The sequence below is a fragment of the Amia ocellicauda genome, chromosome 5 (genome assembly GCF_036373705.1).
Source record: "Amia ocellicauda isolate fAmiCal2 chromosome 5, fAmiCal2.hap1, whole genome shotgun sequence".
Taxonomy (NCBI): Eukaryota; Metazoa; Chordata; class Actinopteri; order Amiiformes; family Amiidae; genus Amia; species Amia ocellicauda.
In genome coordinates, this window is record NC_089854.1 from 17,530,447 (window position 1) to 17,551,712 (window position 21,266).

Genomic DNA, 21,266 nt, shown 5'->3' on the forward strand with positions numbered 1-21,266 from the left:
TAACAACACAGAGGTAAGTACTGCAGTTACAATAAAACCCATCAGTTAAATAGATAAAATTGTAACATGGCATCTTATCTTAAAAAAGGGATCCTCGATTGCCACCAGATTTGTTAATAGCTTTTACACTTTGAAGTCCACATCTGTGGCAGTGCATCTATTCCAGGAGTAGATTCAGTACATTAAATCAGGCTTGCAGGTATGAAAGTGCCATACAGTTGATAACGAATTTCACTTATTTTCAAATTCAAACCCAACCAATGCCCAGTGTCTTGTGTGTTTGAAACATGAATGGGGCTGCATCAAGAGGCTGTCCTCAGAGAGCATGACCACCAGTCCCATTGCACAGAACAATTTAGCCTCCTGCATGCTTTCCTTAGCGTGCCCTCACTGTAACTAAAACAGGAGGGAATGTGTTACACAACAACAAAACCGTCAATATAAAATTCTCAGGTTCCTTTACCTACAACACATTCAACAGACAGATTTTTTAATATATAATTAACAGCACAAGAAGGCCAGCAGTGTTTGCAAAAGTATTACTTCCAGTCAAAACAAAAGTACATCAGTTGCACACAAATACAGCTCTGGAAAAAATTAAGAGTCCACTGCAATTTTTTCTTAAATCAGCATCTCTACATGTATGGCACCCATTCCATTCCAGTGTCTGGGACAAAACTCAGAAGCCAGTCATGTAGCTGAAGCCAACACTCTGTGCTGCATCAAGAAACAGCTGGGTGAAATTCTGGGATCAATCAGTTGCCAGGACACAAACGAGGAAAAGGTGCCTTCCACATGTGACCTGTTGTATGTTTCAAGGTGTATCGGATTCATCTCTTGGCTGTTCTTAGGTTCTAAGCAGCTTGAGTACTTATACTTGAAGTGTAGTGTAATATGTTTAGTGTCTTACAAGTTGATGTTGATTGTGTCCCTACTCACTGAGCATCAGACTTCCTCTTGTTCCAGGGAGGAACACATCACATTCCTACATCACTTGATTAATGAATAACTGGCCTTGCCCCACTGTTGTTCCATTCACATTTTCCATTCATTGCTACCATCCACTGTGCCATGTATAATGTACAAGGGCAGAGGAGCAGCTGGGGAAGGGGGCAGCAGCAGACTGAATCATATACTCTAAATTGCAGTCTATAGTACAGCAGTCTGATGAGGTTTTTTAAGCCTCAGGCTATTACATAAGCCCTTCTATCAGATGCCGGATATTATGTGTCTTAGTAAATTTGCATAGGTGGACCGGTTATATCACAATGCCATTAAACTACATTTACTTTTCTGCTTCTTCAGGACAGAATACTAATAGCAAAACATCAGATTTACTAAACATTTACTAGCCATGCAAAAGTTAACCAGTTTTTATCCATGCATTAATACATTAATGCAATCCTGATGTCTAGGTATAAAAACAGACCCAAATTACACACTTAATATCGAAATGCTCCTGAACAGCCTGTGTCCCTGGACTGACGTCACCCCTCACTCCTTGCTTTCTACACCCACATTTACACCTCTGTAACTCTATGTCCTCCCTCTCCCTACAAAAGTACCAGCTCCCTACCCTGCAGACCTCAATGCCTATGGTGTGTGTGTGTGGTGTTGTTGTGGAGTAGTTGTCTTATGTGGGGGGGCACTGCTGTTCAGCATTTCTCAAAACTGTACAGCTGCCAACTCCTGACAACCTTCTCCCTGCCACCCCCATATTAAAATGTCTGTCCTTTGACTCGACGAAAAAAAAAAAGAGCCATCTGTGATCATCCCACTGCTACAGGAAAGCGCTGGACTGAGAGCGGTCAGATTACTGGCTCTGATAAGAGATTGCTCTTCTAAGGGAATAACACATTCTCTTTGTTCCATTGGAATAGACTTGTTTTTTTCTCTTCAAACTATTTTTCTGGTAAAAATACAAACAAACAAAAAACTAGAACTTATACACTTTAGTTAAAAAAACATATTCTGGGGATAAATATGACTCCACAGTCGCTACAGAGAACCAGCTGTGTTAGGTAAAGCGCTCCACAGCGGAGGTGCCTAGCAAAGTGGACAGACAGAGCACTGATGAGGCAAGTAGGTGTAGCACAGCGGGCCGCAGGGGGCATTAGGGCATAAAGACCAAAGGGCTCTAGTTGTAGACCAGCCCAGAAAGCAGCTATCCTGCTGGAGCTAATGAGCTTAGCACACTCACTCCCACACACACAGTCAGAGGCCCACACAGTGAGCACAGACTCACTCAAGGGTTCTCACAAATATAGGGATGAGATATTGGACGGAAGAAAAAAAACAAACTTAATGGGCAGAAGCAGACAAACACACAAACACACACATAGTCCAAGACTTCAATATACACCCTGCGCACAAATATTAAATACCCATCTTATCGAAATCTTTTGTAGCCCCCAGTAGGAATCCACACAGAAACCCACACAGGCTCCCTTGTCCACTGCTATATCTGATGGATGTGTCATCCCCTAGCACCTCCGAGGCCCAGTGCATATATTTAACACATATACTCACTGTTATTCAAGGGTAAACAATAAGCACAGCATAAAAGGTCTGTGTACAGACGCATTTCACACTATTAAGACACCTGATGGAACTATTCCTATGACATGCTAGGTCTAGTATCTGTAGACTTCTTAATCTACACCAAAGTTGTAGATAAATGATTGTCTTTTGCTGGTTCCTCTGACTGCTAGATTCTGAATATCCTATGTACAAATTGTATAAAGGGTCCCAGAATGCCAGACAGTCCCGCAGGTTTTTGAGGTTTTTTTGTCTTTATAATCTGAGAAATAATCAATTAGATTCAGTCACTATAGAATGCAGGCAATATCTGGATGCGAGAGTGTGTGTGTGTGTGTGTTTGTTTGAGAGAGAGAGAAAAAAAGAGAGAGAGAAAGAGGGTAAGATAGAAAGGGGGAGAGGAAGAACACAGCATGTCTAATTAGGGTAAAGTGAATGAGATGGAGAGCGCAAGTGAGTGATTGAGTGAGTGAGAGAGAGAGAGAGCAGTGAGTGAGAGTATGTCTGTGTGCCTGTCTGTGCTCATGAATTCAAAAGACCATCACAGGGATCTATTAGGACACAGCAGTGATCTGCAGCCCAGTAGTGCAGAAACTCCTCCCCAACCTTGGCAGCCCTTGATTAAATCCAGGCCAGTAACTGAGGGATCCCTTAGAACAGCAGGTAACTGACACTGCCTGGTCTGGCTCCTGTGCTCAGCATTAGATCAGTCAGGGGCTTTTTATCCACTTATTATTTATATACTTTTCAATGGGAGGCGTGAATTCCTGAAAGCTCAAATGTTGAACTTGTGAGTAAGAATCACTTCCATCTCTTTAGATCCCTCCCAAGGATGTAAAACGGCAGGACAAAACCAGCCAAGCAGCACTCGCTCACTCAGCCGTAAACACATGAAAGCTGCAATCCATCTGTTAGCTGCACGTTGTGGGTCTCAGACAGTCACAACACAGTCCCTGTAGCAGGAGAGAAGCACCCCTCTACCTGGATTAGTGTTCTCTCCCTCACTATGGAGAAGCACTTCTTACCCAATCAAACCAGTCCCTTCATTGTACATTGTGTAAATTGGAAGGGGCTCTAAATATAGCCCCCCTCCGCCCTTCCCTGTAGCACTGCTGTAGGCTGCACTCATTGAGGGCTTAAGCTGCACACACTGGGCCTGGCAGCTTTAACTGACAGCTTGCACTGGCACTAAGGATCCCACGTGAGTCGATGTTTGCATTGAATGAAAATGAAAAATATAAAGTAGATTTATTTATCAATTTAATATATTAACATTTTAAGGCAATATGATTTAAAATGTGTTTACAGGGCATGACTTGTTTTATGAACACAGTCAAATTCGCACAAGTGCATGTTGTCCCGAGTGTCTTTAAATGTAGCGAGACACTCCACATAATTGCACCACACAGTGGATGAAGTCTGGTAGCATGCAGCAGTACTGGTGTCCAACTATAAACCCAGGATTCATTATGCCCGATCTCAGTAGAAAGATGTGCATCATCATGGCAGAGTATAAGAGATTACAAAGAGAAGCTGCTATCAGAAAACGGACATTGTTTATTTTTCATACATCTCCAAATGCTTGTATTCCTTCAGCGCTGCCCCTGGCAAAAGGGTTGAGAGGCACTCTTGTTCGGTATTTAGCCAGTAGGGCTAACTATGGCCATGAATTCAAACTGAAAACAGCATCAGGACTTCAAAAAAAAAAGGGAGCCAAGGAAGATCACACAACTATGCAATTACCAGACATATCACAGGGTAGGAGGAGAGAGAGAGGGGAATAAAGGAGTGTGCTCAAGAGAGTGTGTGTAAGCATTGGTTGGACAGGAGGAAGGAGCGATGCAGAAAGGAAAAGAGAGGTGGAGACTTTGGTGACGAGGTGATTGAGATGGATAGAGAGAGCGAGGGAAGAGAATAAGGATGGGAGAGTTGGGCAGAGTGAAGGGGAAATTGAGACTAAGCCACACATAGCGAGAGAGGGAGAGGCAATGAGCTTGGGGGAGAGAGAGAGAGTGTGAGAGGGGAAGACTAAGTGTGAGAATTCAAGAAGGGCAGAGATGAAGGAGGAGGGAGGGAGGAAGAACGAAATCCAGTTCTCTCTTGCAAATGCTTCCTTATATAAACACTATAACAGCAACACTGCCCTATCCAGCCTTCCTTGGATTTCACAAAGACCGATAAACAAAGACGAAAAAGAAAAGAGTGGAAGCAGTTAAACAAAGACGAGGACAGACACTGATTGATGTACAGTTCTGTTGTGCTGTCCTGGGAATGGTTTCAGTTAGTGAGACCTAAAACAAAACAAAACAAAAAATAAGATGGTGCCAAGGGTGCAGTGTGACTGTCCTGAAACACATGACAAGACAGGGCTGTGCAGAAATCATTATAGAGCCAATATCAATAGCGGTTTCCACTTCTACAGGACTGTTGTTCACAATTACAAATCCTGCCATGCTTCAATATGGAATCCAACAAGCAGACACTGGCGAGTCTGGCAGGAGAAATACTGATGTGCTGTAATACCTCACACCTGCTATAAGCTTTCACTACTGAAGAGACAGTGTGTATAGTCTGTACAGTCTGTATAAGTATTATTATAGGCACTTAAGATGAAATTAGTCATAGTAGAAATGGAGGGGAGGGACAGAGAGAGAAAATAAAGGAGGTGGGGGGGATATACAAATTGAGAAAGATGAAGAAACAACATTGACAAAATAAAGGTTTGATCCAGTTAATGTTTCACATACCACTCTGGCTGACTCTCCCTCTCCACCTCAACTCCATCTGCACCAACAAAGAGAGACTGCCTAAGCCGAGCCCTGTTCTTCTAGCCTCCATAGCAAGGGAGAAGTAACGAGAAGCAGAACTGTTGATTAGACACAAGGGAAGAATAGGGAGAGTGGGTGGGGTTGGTATGTCGAGAAGGACCCTGCTTACCACAGCTGCTGGGGGCGAGTTGCATGTACTGCACTGCAGTGGCACTGGGCGCAAGAGCAGAGAAGAACATAACATCAGACCAGGGGCTAGACCAAATCAAAATGATGACCCATATGCGAATCACTTATTACAAACCTGTATAGCGCTTTGATTTATAAGTAGTAGAAAGAGGCTCCCAACAATAAATTAAACTGCGATAGGGTACAGATTTGAAATTTGCGGGTGTGTCTAACATCAGAGTAGGCCAAGTTCCTTGTAGCCTAGCTGACTGTGAGCATTTATATATCCTGTAAAAGCATAAGACACCACTGTATCTGACCAAAATACAACACATTTGTTTTTCAAGATTTAAGCAAACAGGTAATCATGGCAGGGCAATTCTGTTCCTCAAGGGCAAAGTTCCTGCAAGTTTTTATAGTTACTTTACAATTAGCAATTCATTAAGACCTGGAATAAACAGAGCAATATGACTTCTCATCCCAATAGTGACTCCAATTAAGAAACTGCGATCTGAGGTGGAATGAAAAGCAGAAGGCCCTCAGGGACTGGAAATGCCCAGGCCTGGTCTGAGCCTTTCATCGTGCAGTTTCAGACGGGAGTGTGGAATCTAGGGGATGCTGAGAGGTAACAGGCCGGGTCCACAGCTCTTCAGTATGAATCAGGAGCTCGTACCTGTGGTCCTGGGGTCCCAGCTGTCCTGCTGGTTTTTGTTTCAACTGAGCTCTCAGTTAATTCACTTAACTGAACTTAATCATCACTTTACTTTGACTTTTAAAATGGTTTACCTAACAAAAGAGGTGGAGACTTCAGAAGCCTTACATAATTGCTACTTAACTTGAAATCTCCAGCAGTTTAAAAGTATTAATAAGCTCTGTTTAGGCAAATGATTAGTTCTGTTAAGGGATTGAGATCTTGGTTGCAACATAGACTAGCAGAACATGGGATCCATGGGACTAGGATTGAGAACCACTGGTCTAAACCCAGGAAGTGTGACAGGAGGGTGACCACAGGTGATGGTGTCCAGGGAGTTGGGGAATCACAGCTTTATCACAACATAAAGGGCTAAGTGACCAGTACAGAAATAAACCTCAAAAAACAATCCCTAATGTATAACAGAGCAATAGACCTACTGCTGGGATTTAAAATGCATGCTAGCACAAACAATCCATAGTGTTTTCCATTAATTTACAGCAACCTTTAACATTTTAAAGCATAGGGTATTGATTGCATTGGAAAAAAGCCCATTTATATTCTCAAATGCACAATGTATGGATATATCCATATAGGTTATATTATTTAATTTTACAATTCCAGTTTTGTCACTGCCCTTGCTAGTTAGGCTAACTTGACTACACACTACAACTGTCACGCCAGTATGCAAGACTTGAAAAATGTTCACATGGGTTTGCCACTCATCTCGTTTCCCCACAGCAACTCAGAAGCACAGCTAATGTGCTGGATGAAGGAATGCAGTCCTGACAGAAAACACAGCAGGCAAATCAACCTCAAGCTCCATGAACAGGGCTGGACCTGTGGAGCCAAACAGGAACCCTCACTACACAGTACACAGGTTTGCACCCAGTGTAGTAATCAATTAAATTCTAACAGGGCAGCAAACAAGGAGTTACAGTTGATTTATTTATTTTTTAAATAACAATCACAACAAAAAGATTCTTTCTAAGTTTCCGAAGCTGACACACTAGTGTAAGTCCGGTATATGCTTGAGGGCCACAGCTGAATATTGATTCACCAGTTGCTCACAGTAGATTCCTGGAATGCACTCTGTAAGCCAGTGGTTCTCAACCCTGGTCCTGGGGCCCCACTGTCCTGCTTGATTTGGTTCCAGTTAAGCTCTCAATTACTTTATTGAACCCTTACCTGAAACAACAATGTGGCTGAGAGCTTTTTCTTTCTTTTAAACAGTTGCCGATACATACAATGATTTTAGACAACTGAACTCAAACTTATCACAAGATAAAAACAAATATTGAATTAAGCAAACTATTAGTTAATTTAAGATTTCTAGGGAGCTCAGTTGGAACGCAAATCTGCAGGACAGTTGGCCTCCAAGACCAAGGTTGACAACCACTGCTCTTACCAGAGGAGTCTTTCTGAAGGGAAGGTTTAGATGTTAATGTTTCTGTCACCGTGCCTGACAGAGAGAATGAGGCTCAGGATACACACCAAATTCCTGGACTTTCACCATTCCTTTGTTTCTTCATGGAACTATGGTGCAATGGCTGCAAAGTGCAGGAGGACAAGCAGTGTATGGAACTGCGTCTCTCCTGTCGAGCTGCCCAGGGGCTCAGAACCACTCTCCCTCCCACCCCAAATCTATCCTCTCTCCTTCTCCTGTCCTTCACTCGCATCTGCAAGCCAGTTCACATTGCCTCTGCCCACACACCACTGTCCTTCTTTCCCTCTCCGATCCTCTGGAGTGACCGACTGTCCATAAGCAAGCAAAAAAAGCCCTGCCTCCTAATAATATTGAGGCTTTTGCTCCACTTACAGTTAACCCCTACCACCACCACCACCTGTGCTCCTTCCACAGCTTGATAGTGCTGCAGGGGTTACAGCATTTCCTCCACCAAATGAGCAGAAATATTTCAGCCTTTCCAATTCAGACTATGCCAGATGCCTGAGGGGTGACAGGTTGTGATAAACAGAGCCAGGCAATGTAGCACAGTTTCTCTGGTTTACAGTGTCATATATAGGGGAAGGGAAGATAACTTTATTAATTCAACAATTACATATATACTGGATTGCTATAGATCGAGGAATAAACCTTCAGTGATTATTTGTGTTATGTTCAACAAGTTGACTTTGCACTCTGAAATATTAAAATGGTGAAAAGGGAATATGCAAATGAAACATGAATCCAAAATGTTCAAGCGCCCAAACAATACATGACAAGATGGTAGCAGGTGCAGGAAATGCTCTTTACGATAACCTTCAAAAAGTCTTGCTTTTCAAAATAAACAGCACAGCTCGCTCCTGTCAGAGGCTGTAACGGTAATGCAACTCAATAACAAAGCAGAAAAGAAATGCATAAATAAATCAGGGGCTCATATTTTCAAAACTGGAAGTACCTGGGCCAAGTAGCAGTGTGCCTTAAGCATAGCAAGCGAATGTAATATCTACACCGGCTCAGTCTTAGTTATGTAATAACTTGGCATAAAGCGCTGTCACGCAGCCAATCCCATTCTAAACCCACCTCTAACTGTTGGGGGGATTGAATAGTTGTTTTTCTTAGGTATTTTTACCCAATAATACCTATTATTATTAGTAGTAGTAGTAGTAGTAGTAATAGTACAATTATTATGCATATAACTAGCTACAAATCTTTATTGACTCACAAAAGGTACTCACATACTGTGCTTCTATATTATTTTTCGATGTAGTTCCAGACGAATCATATTTTAAATACAAAACATCAATTTAAAATAATGAATGTGGATTTACCTGCTAAAATGACCCTTGTAAATACGAGTTTCCTCAGTTTTCGGATTTTCCTGTTTACTCGAGTCAACTTCGTCCCAGCTCAGACATGCTATTCTTCATTCCACGAAAGCCGATTTTTTCCCTTTCCCAGTCGTATCACCCCCGCCTGGGAGACGGGCTTCCGGCTGCCTGGGCTCCCGACGCGGTTTACCTGCTGGACCGCCGTGCGGCTCACCCGTCCGGCACAACTCTGAGCCCACCTGCGAAAGCGCCCGCCCACTCCTCCGACTGACGTCTCTTTCACCCAATCCTGAGTCGGAATCCCTCGGCCGGGTCTTCCCAGCCCCGCCCACAGCTCCACTGACGTCAGTCCGCCGAGCGGCGCCGCGGCCAATCCCGTGCGGATACACGTGTGTGGGCGTGGCCGAGCCCCGGTCCACGTGAGCGAGCCAGCAAAACCTGGAAGAGGCGGAAAGCGGCGGCGCGGCCTGAGAGCTGCGCAACTTACGAACTTATTTATTCATTTTGAAAAGGAGAAGAGGGTTTTCACAACATGCTTATTTGGTAAATAATCCTCCCTCCCCAATATTATTATCCATATTTAAATAAGACCTTACCACGATGTAGATGTGGTTCCCTTTTGGCGCTGTTGTACACTCCTGCGGAGCACAGGCGAGCAAATGAAAAGCAATGGATCTATAACAGGTTTATTGATGCTTTTATAGATGATCAGAAGATCACCGAGTCCCATCGCAGTCACGCCAACTACTGCGGTGTGCATGCATAGCTACGCGACAGCAGCAGATTATCTAATGCAAGAAAACGACAGAAAGAACATCCATACCAACCCATTCTTCTCTTTTGGGATAAAGCAATAACATTTGTTTGTACATTGTACGTGTTTAGGTCAGCGTTGCGCTCATTGGAGCTTTTAATGAGAACAGTCGGTGCTTTTCTACCAAAAACTGGCAGATTTTAAGAGACTTAAAGCAAGACGCTGTGTGTGCTATATGCAGACGGTCCGGGACGCGTTTCCGACTCCCGCACTGCACGTGCATTGTGCGTTTACAACTCTCCACGTGGCCTCATCGCCTCCCGCGTCACCGTGCGGCGTAAACACGGCTGGCAGCCAATGAGCGGCCGGGCGTGCGGGAGGCGGGGCGGGGCGGGGCGGGTCTGCCGGGGAGAGGCGTGTGCGCGGCCGGACTGCGGGCTGTGCGGTCGCAGACACGGGCGGCTGTCACACAGGGCACCGGTGCTCTTGGGAAATCGCAATAGTGAAAACAAGACGTGCTCGTTAGATCACAGCTGCCAGCTGTGCATACAGTTATATGTATGTGTGTGTGTTTGCATAATGTACACATGTATGTGGGGGTACTTATGACAAAATGTTTATACCTTGTCAAACACGAACTTATTAAACCAATAAAATTAATCGGAGCAATCCTTCAACCATAGCTTCGAAAGAGTGTAACTTTCCTGTTTTTAAAATGCACTGTGTTTTGAAACTTTACGATTAACACGTGTGGTAAATCGATACAGTTGTAGGGCCAAATGGGACACAACATTGACGGCCTGGCCATATTAAAAGAAAGTGTGACTTATGGTTGACGATGTCTGTAGTTTATTTCAGTGTGGTGCCTTTGCCCACCTTGGCCGCACGTCGCTGTGTATAGTGTTCTGGGACGGACAGCTTGTGGGTCAAGCAGTCGTGCCAGGCATGTGGTGTTGTCCTGACCTGAGGAATGCAGTTGTTTATTTCCCTTGGTGACACTGATGTCAGCACCGCGACTACAGCTACTTCTCCTGTCAGAACACTGGCTCACTAATGCCGCTGCCATCTGCTGGACAGTTGTGGACTTTCTACTAACGCGACAACACGGGAAGCGAGGCAGCTATTTCAACGAGGAGATAAACAGATATTGCCATCTACTGGAGTGAGAAGATGGGCACACCATTTAACCCCCCAACACCATTTGCCTTAAATAGCCCCAAGGGCAGGCGTCAATCGATTTTGTTGACTGAAATAATCTGAAATGCACTAAACACTTGATTCAGAATTGTCTATTTACTATTGTATACTTATGTAGTAATTTTTAGTTTCTTCTTGGCAACCTTGTAGTAAACACTATTTTTTTTTCTTGTATTTGTGTGAGTGTGTGTGAACCAGAACAGTTTGTTAACAAATAGAAAATAATGTTAAAGCAGCTGCAAGTCACAAGCAGGTCACATCTTCTTACATGCAGCAAGTGGGAAATTATAACTACAGAATAGGGATGTTGTCCTTTAGACATAATGCAAAATAACTACTACTACTACTACTACTACTACTACTACTACTGGCAGATAATTAAATAAACAGGGGACCTACAGGAGTGTGTATGTGTGAGGAGGGGGGGTTATTACTAACAGGCTGTGTACAAGACAGCTCCACAGTTGCAATCCCCCTCGACCTTCTCATAGCCCTGCTGCTGTAGGATCAGCCCTTGGTTGGTGTCTAGGGAAACGTCGATGTTGGTAACGGGCTTCGTGGAGCAGACTTTGGCCTTGTTCAGCCTGTACCACAGGAACACAAAGTTGCCTTTCGCTCCCCGGTTCAGGTCTTCCTCCACTCGCAGGTAACCGGCATCATACAGAGCTTCGTCTTTGTGAAAATCTGTGGTTACATCGATGTCGCACACCAAGGCGTCCTCTTGCTTCATCCACAGGTAGATCCAGGCTCCTTCAGCACCTCTGTTCAGGTCACAAGCCGACCTCCGCCAGCCAGACTGCATCAGCTGTTTTGTGGTCTCATCAAAATTGGTGGTGATTTTGAGCTCAGTGATGGGGATATCATGCTCTGTGCTCCCTTTGAAATACCACAGGAAGATATAATCTCCACCACACCCCTTATTGAGGTCTTTATCAATTTTTTGAAAACCTGCATTTTTTAAACCTTGCTCCATCTCAGGTCTGAAAGAAACCTGGATTCTGGTGAGGGCGTCAGCTGGATTAGGAGAGGTCTTAAACCAGAGGAAGATGTAGTTACCTTTGGCCCCCTTGTTGAGATCTACATCAATCTTCTCATAGTTTTCGGCAATCAGACTTTGTTCTTCACGTTCATCCAGTGAAATCTTTACACTGGCGATATACTTGGCTTGCGACATTTTCACTGAATAACAGTGGGTGAGTTGCTGCGGTGAGAAAATGAAAGTGTTTTACAGTGTGAAGAGATCTGTGAAAGAAATGGGGAGAGAAAATGTATGTAGTATTTATAAGACTGTTTCTATATTTTACAGCTCTAAAATTACCCAGGCTGGGCAATGATTAGCTATTCATTGTTCAGTTGCAACAACGTAGTCTTTAACTGGCAGCTTATTTAACTCTTTCACCCCACCAGTTTCTGGAACCTTTGCCATGGTTGCCCAGTGTAAAGGACAGTCTTTATGCTCTGGGATGTAGTTAAGCAACATCCTCATTAAGCTTCTCACAGCAGATCAAACACTTTCCTGTTGATTGGGTGGTTGATTGGGTTATTTATTGGTTTATTGATTAATTGCTTCTATTGCCAATCGCATTGTCACTTGTACTCACCTGCAGCCGACCTCTCCTCAGCATTTAAACACAGAGAGACGGGCAAAACCAAAACCAAAACCAAAAGCAAAAGCAACGGCAGAGGCAGAGGCAGAGGCAGAGGCAGAGGCAGAGTCACAGGTCACAGGTCACAGGTCACAGGTCACAGGTCACAGGTCGCAGGTCACAGAAAAATGATTACAAAGGAAGCCTTTGGAAGCTGGACATTGCCAAAGGAGGCAGATACTTAATTGCTGGAGACGACGGAGAAGTCTACGGAGCGTTAAGTATTTTGCTTTGTCCCTTGAGAAAAGGGAAGAGTTAAACGGAAAAGCAGTATACACAAAGTAGAGATTGAATCTTCTTCATCGAGACTCTTTGGATATGATCCCCTCTTGCTGGTTACCTGTAATTGGTTTGATGGGAATACGAGCGGGATGTATGGGGTGCACATCTGCGTTTATGCGAGTTTCATATTACAGAACAAAGTTGATTGATTGTATGGTTTGTTAAGTCAATATAAAGCCTCATTTTATTACTATGTAACAGCTCTGTCTCTCGCATTGCTTTCAGCCGCTGCGAAGAGCGCTTTCTGGTGGCGGAGGTGTTAAACCTCACTGCTTTTATCTGTGTATATGCTGCTGTTTGATAAGGTTATTGCATGTATATGTATTTATTTATACTTTCAAGTGCAATAATATAACTGAACTGTTTTATATGTAAATGAATAATTATGCAACGGTCTAATTGGATCTGATTAATGGTTTAGTTGGGGAGGAGGTGGACGTCAAGGGATAGTATGTTGGTAACAGGGGGAAGGGTTTGTCTTTAAATGAGACCTAGGTGGAGAGTCTGTTTGGTAGTATTATGAAGGTAAAGAACTGCTCATGTGAAACCGCAGGAGAGCTGTTTGACGATTTAGTTGTCCGCTACACTTGATGTGGTTGCAATAAATTAAACTCTCATTTGGGACTTTGGTCTCAAGCAAGAAGTGACACCTCTGCCATGTTTACTTTGTGACAGAGAAAGCAAGCCCTGCAACGCCCACATGTATGTAAACCTACGACACTGGCACGGGGGTCACCAGTGTGGGGGTTTATCCTGCATAGCATTGCTGATTGAATTAAAATACATCGGCAATTTCTCTTCACACAAATCAGTGGACCTTACAACTGAAAACATGTGCTTCTGGTGAATGGTAACGTTAGCCAATCACCAGTGTGTAGATCAAAAGTAAATGAACCACTGCAAATGTATACTTGGTCTCAGAAATAAGACTAGATAAAGTCAGCTTTTTATCATTTGCATTAGACATCGCATTAATTAATTTCAAGCATGACTACAACTAAAAACTTAAAGTCAAGCTGACATTTTACATAACACTGTGAGCTGGCAACTAAGAGGCAAAACAACAGAATTATTTAAATACAACCCAAAAATCACTCGCACTCCAAACAGACATTCACCCACCTACCGACTGTGCCCTGTGCCCTGTGCCCTGTGCCCTGTGCCCTGTGCCCTGTGGTGATTGGGGTCACTCCAATTGCACTTGGCATAGTACTAGTGATTTAAAAAATACAAATAAAAATTATACTCGCTGATCCGTGTTGTAATGTATTTTGCAAAGTAATAAGTCTCCCTCTTTTTACAGGAGATTCTCTTCTCAATAGAGGGACCATTTGTGATTGTCTGTATTACAGCTGCACTACAGCATGAGCTCAAACCACATCTCCTTTCAGCGCCAGTGCGCTTGTGTTGTGCGCCCTCTGCTGGTTAGGATTAAGCACTGCACCCGAGTCTTTATGAATGGAGCACATATCACTTTTGAATATGTTCCCTCTAGAACCATGATCAAAACCTGGTGTTAGGCATATAGATTATAATTTGTGCCAACATTTTAAAAATCTATAAATAAATACAATTCATTTAAATTTGGCATAGTCTTTTCACTCTAGCATCAATCACCTTTTGCAAGGGGCAGGGCAGTCAGTAGGTCGATGATCCCCACTCATTGAGGGCCAGGGAGGGGCCCCCACTACAGGCAAGAGTACAGCCTGCCGCACCACTTAAATATAATTATGCTGCCTGGAAGAGAGGCAACCATTAGGCCTATGATATGAACCCCAGAGATTTATTTTGTCCTATATCTCTCCTCTCCTATATGCATAAAGGTTTATTTTTATATGTATACATATACAGTTCGGTCGATAACTAACTATTTGGACAGTGACACAATTGTCATTTTGTCTCTGTATGCCACCACAATGGATTTTAAGTGAAAGATTCAATGTTAAAGATGATCAAAACCGCCCAAGTGTGGCTATCGCATAAGAACATCTAGTAATATCTATGTCAGAGATTTTTTTTCCTGCTTTGGTATATAAAATACAAATCGTTATGTAAAAAGCACACGCGTCCGCATTCATTTCTCGTGTTTCTTGTAGCAGCAATCCGTGTCTGCCTGTTTAACTGCAGTTCAGTGTCAGTTGCAGGTGGGGCCAGTTTTGCCGCTGCTGCCTGTAAACTGGTTAGAAGCGAAGCAAGGAGTGTTTGACCACAACATTGCTCCGATCGTGCCAGTGTTTGGTATTTGTTTAACAATATACTTTGGAAATGAATAATAGATTATGCTCATTGAAGAAGTAATGATAATGACTCGTGAAGAATGGTTTGAGTCCAAGGCAAGGAAAAGGACGAGTCCAAGTCCCGGACTCGAGTACTACAAGTATGCTATACATAGATGATTACATATTGTACATAATGTTATTTAACAGACACTTTTGTGAAATGTATGGTGTATGGACTGGCTTAGTTTATACAATTAATCTATTTCATGATTTCAATACATGGGTAGAAAAGTACAATTGAATTTCAGTACCTATTGATAGTTGTCAGGGATTAGGATTATTAGCTTTCAGTGAATTAATTAATATAGTTTTCTGGTTACATTATATCCGTGAGATATACATACCCAACCTATTATTTTCACAAAATACAGGGACGGAGAAATGCAGTGTTGAATGGTGATCAAATCACAATATACTTGGCCAACAATCAACGATTTAAAAGCCAATGTCCCACCGGCTTAATTTAGAGACAAGCAGGCACAGATAATTTTTCAAATATTTGTATTTATTTAGTACAGCACCCTTCACAGGGTAGCCACAGAACACTTTCTACACATAGAAAGGTTACTGATGCGCCAAATGAACAAACTTCTTATTGTATTGTAACGCAGGGCAGTGGGGAACGTGTGGGCCTGTTGGACTCGCAGTGGTGTGTGCTGTATGATAGAAAGCAAGCCAGCAGTGTACATGTGTGACGTCACCAACCATGAGTCCCTCTGCTGCTGTGTAATGTTGAGATTGTAATGTGTATTGTAATGTACTTGAGCACTATAATCCATTAACTCCACCATGGTCCAAACGGCCTCCTCGTGATTAAACATTATCCATGCATTTTACTGCACTGTAGCCATACTGTAACATTTAAATTATGTATTAGCAGCTGCTGTTCTCCACGGGAGAGTGTCGCTTGGCTGAGCAGTTCCTGTTACGGGACAGACACATCGATATCGACCTTGGGATCCATGGACTTCGAGGTTATGTGTCGATGTCAATCGAGGTTGATGCGTCGATATCGACCTTGACACCCATCGACCATTGTCCATTGAAGCTGACACGTCAACCTCAAGAACCATCGACGTCGACACATCGATATCAACACAGCAGAATACACTGGAGAGTGTCTCGCTGAGACTTCATCTTTGGATCATGCCTTCTTTATCCTATATCAAAGGTGACACTGCGAGAGGAGAGTGTCTTGGCTTAGACTCAATCCATGGATCTCACCTCCTCCCCATCGAGCTATTCAGGGAGGAAGAGTGTCTCTCAGGAGACTCGATCTACGGATTGTGCTTCCCTCCCTACCTCACATCGAAAGCTCCATTCTCAACATCGACATATCGATATCACCCCGGAGGTGGATATAAACCTGCACACAGACCCTGGAGCTGTTGAGAGGAGCTGGGAGAAGCAATCCTGTCTTGGAATTTTAGCTCCTTTTTGGGCTATCGGCGTCCCAGCTAGAGAGCAATTGGCTTCACCGCCCGCCCCCCCCCTCATGCAGGCGCTCCCCGGAGAGACTCTCCCCAAGATGGAGATCGCCGGCGAGCAGGCACTCACGTTCTCTACTTCTCCCCCAGATTCACTCCATAGCATATACGCTGGTCTCCCCCTAGGAAGAGACGGGGGTTTCCACCCCCTCGGGCGAGGGAGGAGGAGGATGAGTTCAAACACTGCTGCGTCAAATGTCAAATGGGAGAGTTTTGACAGTAGTTATGGCCACTCAGCGCCAAATGCGAACTGAACGAGAGGAAATTGATACAGGGCTGATGGCAGGCCTCCATCACCTGCCCTTACAGGAGGAGATATCCATCCTCCTCAACGTATCAATTACGCCTAGTCAAACTTTTGGGACCACTGTCGACTTGAGCATAAACGCTCAGCCAGGGCGAAGGAAATGGCATCAAAGTACGGTGACCTTCAACAGCCGAGAAGACGGCCCCGGTCACGCCACTGGCTCTACCCTCAGGGCATACAGTGGTATTAAAAAAAAAAAAAAAAAAAAAAGTTTCCAGAGGCCAGATGCAGGCCAAGGGTAAAAATAGACTTTTCAGCTGGAAGCCTAAGGGGACAGGCTAGCCCTGCAACCCCCCTGGCTAAACCGCAGGGAGAATGTCCTCAGAGGAGTGCTGACCACTACTGTCGGATGCCCAGAAGGGCTCATGAGATTGCAGTAATGCAAGAGAAATTAGCTATACGACCGGTGGACTGAGAGAACTCACGAGAGTGGTTCTGCTCATGGTACTTCCTAGTGCCAAGGAAGGATGGAGGCTTAAGACCCATTCTCGATCCGAGGGGTCTCAACACATTCTGAGGAAAGAAACTTCTGCATGTTGACTGCACAGTGCATCCTCCAGTCAGTCTGACTGGGCAACTGGTTCGTGTCTGGGACACCTACTTTCATTCCATGTCCCCATCCTCCCGATGCACAGGATATATCTATGCTTCGCCTTTCAGGACCAAGCGTATGAATTCTGCGTGCTGCAGTTCAGCCTCTCACTGGTTCCCTGCACGGATGCTGGGACGCAGTCCTGGCCCCCTCAGGTCAAAGGAGATCAGAACAACCTGGATGACTGGCCAATTGCACAGACTCCAGGATACAGGTGGAGGAACACATGACAGAGGTCATGCAATATGTGACTACACTGGTTTTCAGTTCACATGGAGCAGAGCTCTCTCAAACCCACGCATTCGGTGGTGTTCTTGGGAATGCTGTTCGACTCCGTAGCAATACAGGATCAAGTCACTGAAGTCTTGCCTCATGCAATGCAGAAGAGGCTAGACTCTCTGGCTAATTACTTTCAAAAGCTGTTGAGACTGTTAGTGGCCGCCTTCAAAATCCTTTCCCTCAGACTCGGGACAATGCGTCATCTACATCGCTGGGTAAACGCCCACAAGCTACACCCAGCGAGACACAAACACCACTCACTGACCGTGACCTCAGCATGCTGGCAGGCAGTGTCCTGGTGGAGATATCGTAACAATCTGCACCTCAGCTTCCCCCTCGGATTCCTGCACAGACGGGAAGTAATCACCACAGACGCCTCTGGAACAGGCTGGGGTGCTATCTGGAAAGGGAGGGGAGTCCAAGGAGTGTGGAGCGGCCCCTGGTCAGCCGCACACATCAATGTACAGGAGCTGCAAGCGGTGCGACTGGCACCACTTTCACCATGGTCTGGCAGACAGACACGTCAGTGGTGGCCTACATCAACCACCAGGGAGGCCTACATTCCCCCTACATCGTGTGGTGTGCAGACTTCTGTGGGCGCAAGACAATCTCCGCTACATACGGGCAATACAACTACCGGGTGTGTCCAATACAGCGGCGGACATTCTCTCCAGGGGAGGTCTGGACAGCTTAGAGTGGAGATTGAATCCTCAGGTGGTGGAGCAGATCTGGCAGAGGCTGGGACAGCTCAACCTCTTTGCTATACAGGGCACGACCCACTGTCCTCTGTGGTTATCCCTGGAGATGGGAGGCAGCCCCCTGGGTGTGGACGCCATTGCTTATCCACGGCCGCAGGAACTGCTATATGCCTTCCCCCCCATTGCCACTTCTTCCACTGACACTGGAGAGGATTCATCAGGAAGGAGCTCAAGTTCTCCTGATCGCCCCCTGGTGGCCGAGACAATTGTGGTTCGCGATGCTGGTGCAGAAGATCAGTGCGGACCCATGGCAGCTTCCACTTCGACAGGACTTGCTGAGTCAAGCAGAGGGCCTGCTATGACACCCCAACCCAGCACAGCTGCAGTTATGGGTTTGGCCCCTGAGAGGCACTGCCTGGTGTCTCTGGGGCTGCCTGTTAATTTTGTGGAAACGCTGCAGTCGGCCAGGGCCCCTTCCACCAGGGCCCAATATTCTTACAAGTGGTCGGTCTTCCAGAACTGGTGTATAGAGAGACATGTGGATCTGGTGTCGTGCCCCATATCGACAATTCTTTGCTTCCTGCAACAGCTGCTTGAAGAAGGGAAATCCGCCTCCACGCTGAAAGTTTATCTGGGAGATATTTCCGCTTGCCATGATAAAATTGACAATGTCTCCCCAGGAGCCCATTTCCTCGCAATCCAGTTTCTGAAGGGTGCGAGATGCCTGAGACCACCAATAAAGGACACAATTCCAGCCTGGGACTTGGAATTAGTGCTGAAAGGACTGAGCGGTGCTCCCTTTGAGCCCATCTCCACAACGGAGCTCCGCTTCCTTTCGCTCAAGGTGGCTTTCCTTGTAACGATAACGTCAGCAAGGAGAATTAGTGAAATTCAAGCTTGTCTGATCTTCTCGGGAAGCGACGTCACTCTCAGGACGAACCCGGCCTTCCTGCCCAAGGTCGTGTTGGTGTTCCATATAAACCAACCTGTTGACCTGGAGTCTTTTCATCCCCCTCCTCATACATCGGATGAGGACCACAGACTGCACACACTTTGCCCTGTCCAGGCTTTGAGGTGTTATATGCGGCGGACTGCGCAGACCCGTAAATCCGACCAGCTGTTTGTCTGCTATGGTTCCACCACTAGAGGGAGGGCAGTTTCGAAACAGCAACTGGCGCACTGGGTGGCAGATGTGATCTGGCTCACCTATGAGACTGCTAATGTTCCCATGCCTGAACACATCTCAAGCGCACTCAATGAGGGGACAAGCCGTGTCGTGCGCTCTTTTTCACTGGGCCACACTGCAAGAACTGTGCAATGATGCAACCTGGTCCGGTCAACAGACCTTCACAAGGTTCTACCGCCTCAACGTGGTGGACCGGCTGTGCCCAAGCTTGGGCTCCCAGGTACTCCTAACTGCTAGCCCTCAGGCAGCGTGAGGGTCTGCTATCCTTGTCATTATAGGTTTAGGCTTAGTCAGGTGTCAGGACTCGTGACAGCTCTGGTATAGTCTTCCCATTAGGTAATGGCTGTCTTTCGATTTGAAAGGGAACGATAGGTTATGATGATAACCCCAGTTCCCTGAAAAAGAAAGACAGCCATTACTCTTCAGTGGTCGCTTAGCCAGACGACCTTTCTGATGAAGAAATGGCAGGGAGCTGCAGACAGGAGGAGACTTTTCACAGACGCTGTGGGCGGGTCTTCTTCCTGCCAGCAGGGCCCCTATTGGGCAGCTTTGGTACATGTTTTCAATGATTGGCAGGTCAGAAGGCTCTTCCCATTAGGTAATGGCTGTCTTTCTTTTTTAGGGAACCGGGGTTATAATAATAATCTTTTTCTTCAGATTCACGGACTGACCCATTTTTTATGGAATCCTTAATTTATTACTGGCAGCCTATTGCATGACAATTTGTAAATATGCAGAATGCATATCTATTACAATTGGTATTTATCTACCAATTAATTACTTAGGCATTTTTAACAAAACACACTCCATATTACCATGTGTATTAACTCCTCCCAGATTTCTGAAGAGGTACGATCTAACATAAGTGATTGTATAGCACATCATAATCACTGTCCAACCAAAACATTTTACTAGGTTTAAAAGAAAAGACAAAAATGGGCCAACCAGTGTAAGTTATTTAAACAACATTGCCTGAATTTGGATGGCCGAACTTGAAAGTGGAAGCATTTTAATGAGCGTTCCATATGCTATATTTGGTAATATTATAATCAGTGCACGTTCCACTGCCGAATGGTGATTGTTTTGCCTATATACAAATATACAATAACACAGTGCCGTCCCCTACATATCCATCTAGGAGTATACTTAGTGAAGTGAAGCGCATCTGGCCATGTACCAAAGAGTTCCTTGAGTTGTGGATGCCTACCCTTCGATTTTGACATATTGTAGTTGTAGTTGTATTTATCTAAAATATTATAGTATAATATTAAGTAGTTAACTATATTGATGTGAAAAAATATATATATACACGGTGGAGAGCACTGTTTTGTGTCTATACCATATTACACCGGAACCCTCTAAACAGCGATATCTTACACATCCTCTGGGTTCTACAAAAGAAAAGCTCAGTTTTAATAATTTGCATTAGATATTTTTAAACATAAATAAAACAAGTTAAAGGCAAGATGGAAGGTTACATAACCCTGAGAGCTGGTACTGAGGAGGCCAAATAGACTAAAACAAATACACTTAGTGAAACACTACCAAAACCCACACACTCAAAGTACTCTAAACACTCCCCTAATGGGTCTGAGACCCCATTCACACTTATGAGGCCGGCC

General features: G+C 44.7%; 1 protein-coding gene across 6 annotated transcripts in view; it reads right to left on the reverse strand.

Moving 5' to 3' along the window:
• The window catches only part of LOC136749610 (CLOCK-interacting pacemaker), a 20,545-nt gene extending 8,607 nt beyond the window's left edge, over positions 1-11,938 (reverse strand). The window contains exons 1-4 of one of the 6 annotated variants that reach the window (XR_010816768.1): positions 9,534-9,965; positions 8,938-9,375; positions 5,286-5,404; positions 4,076-4,829 (exon numbers count right to left, since the gene is read on the reverse strand). The gene's annotated coding sequence lies outside the window, so the exon portion shown is untranslated. Of the gene's footprint in view, positions 1-4,075; positions 4,830-5,285; positions 5,405-8,937; positions 9,376-9,533; positions 10,010-11,326 lie in introns of those variants that run through there. The other 5 variants (XM_066704066.1, XM_066704065.1, XM_066704062.1 and 2 more) reach the window with 5 other exon arrangements.
• Between the last annotated feature and the right edge of the window lie 9,328 nt (positions 11,939-21,266).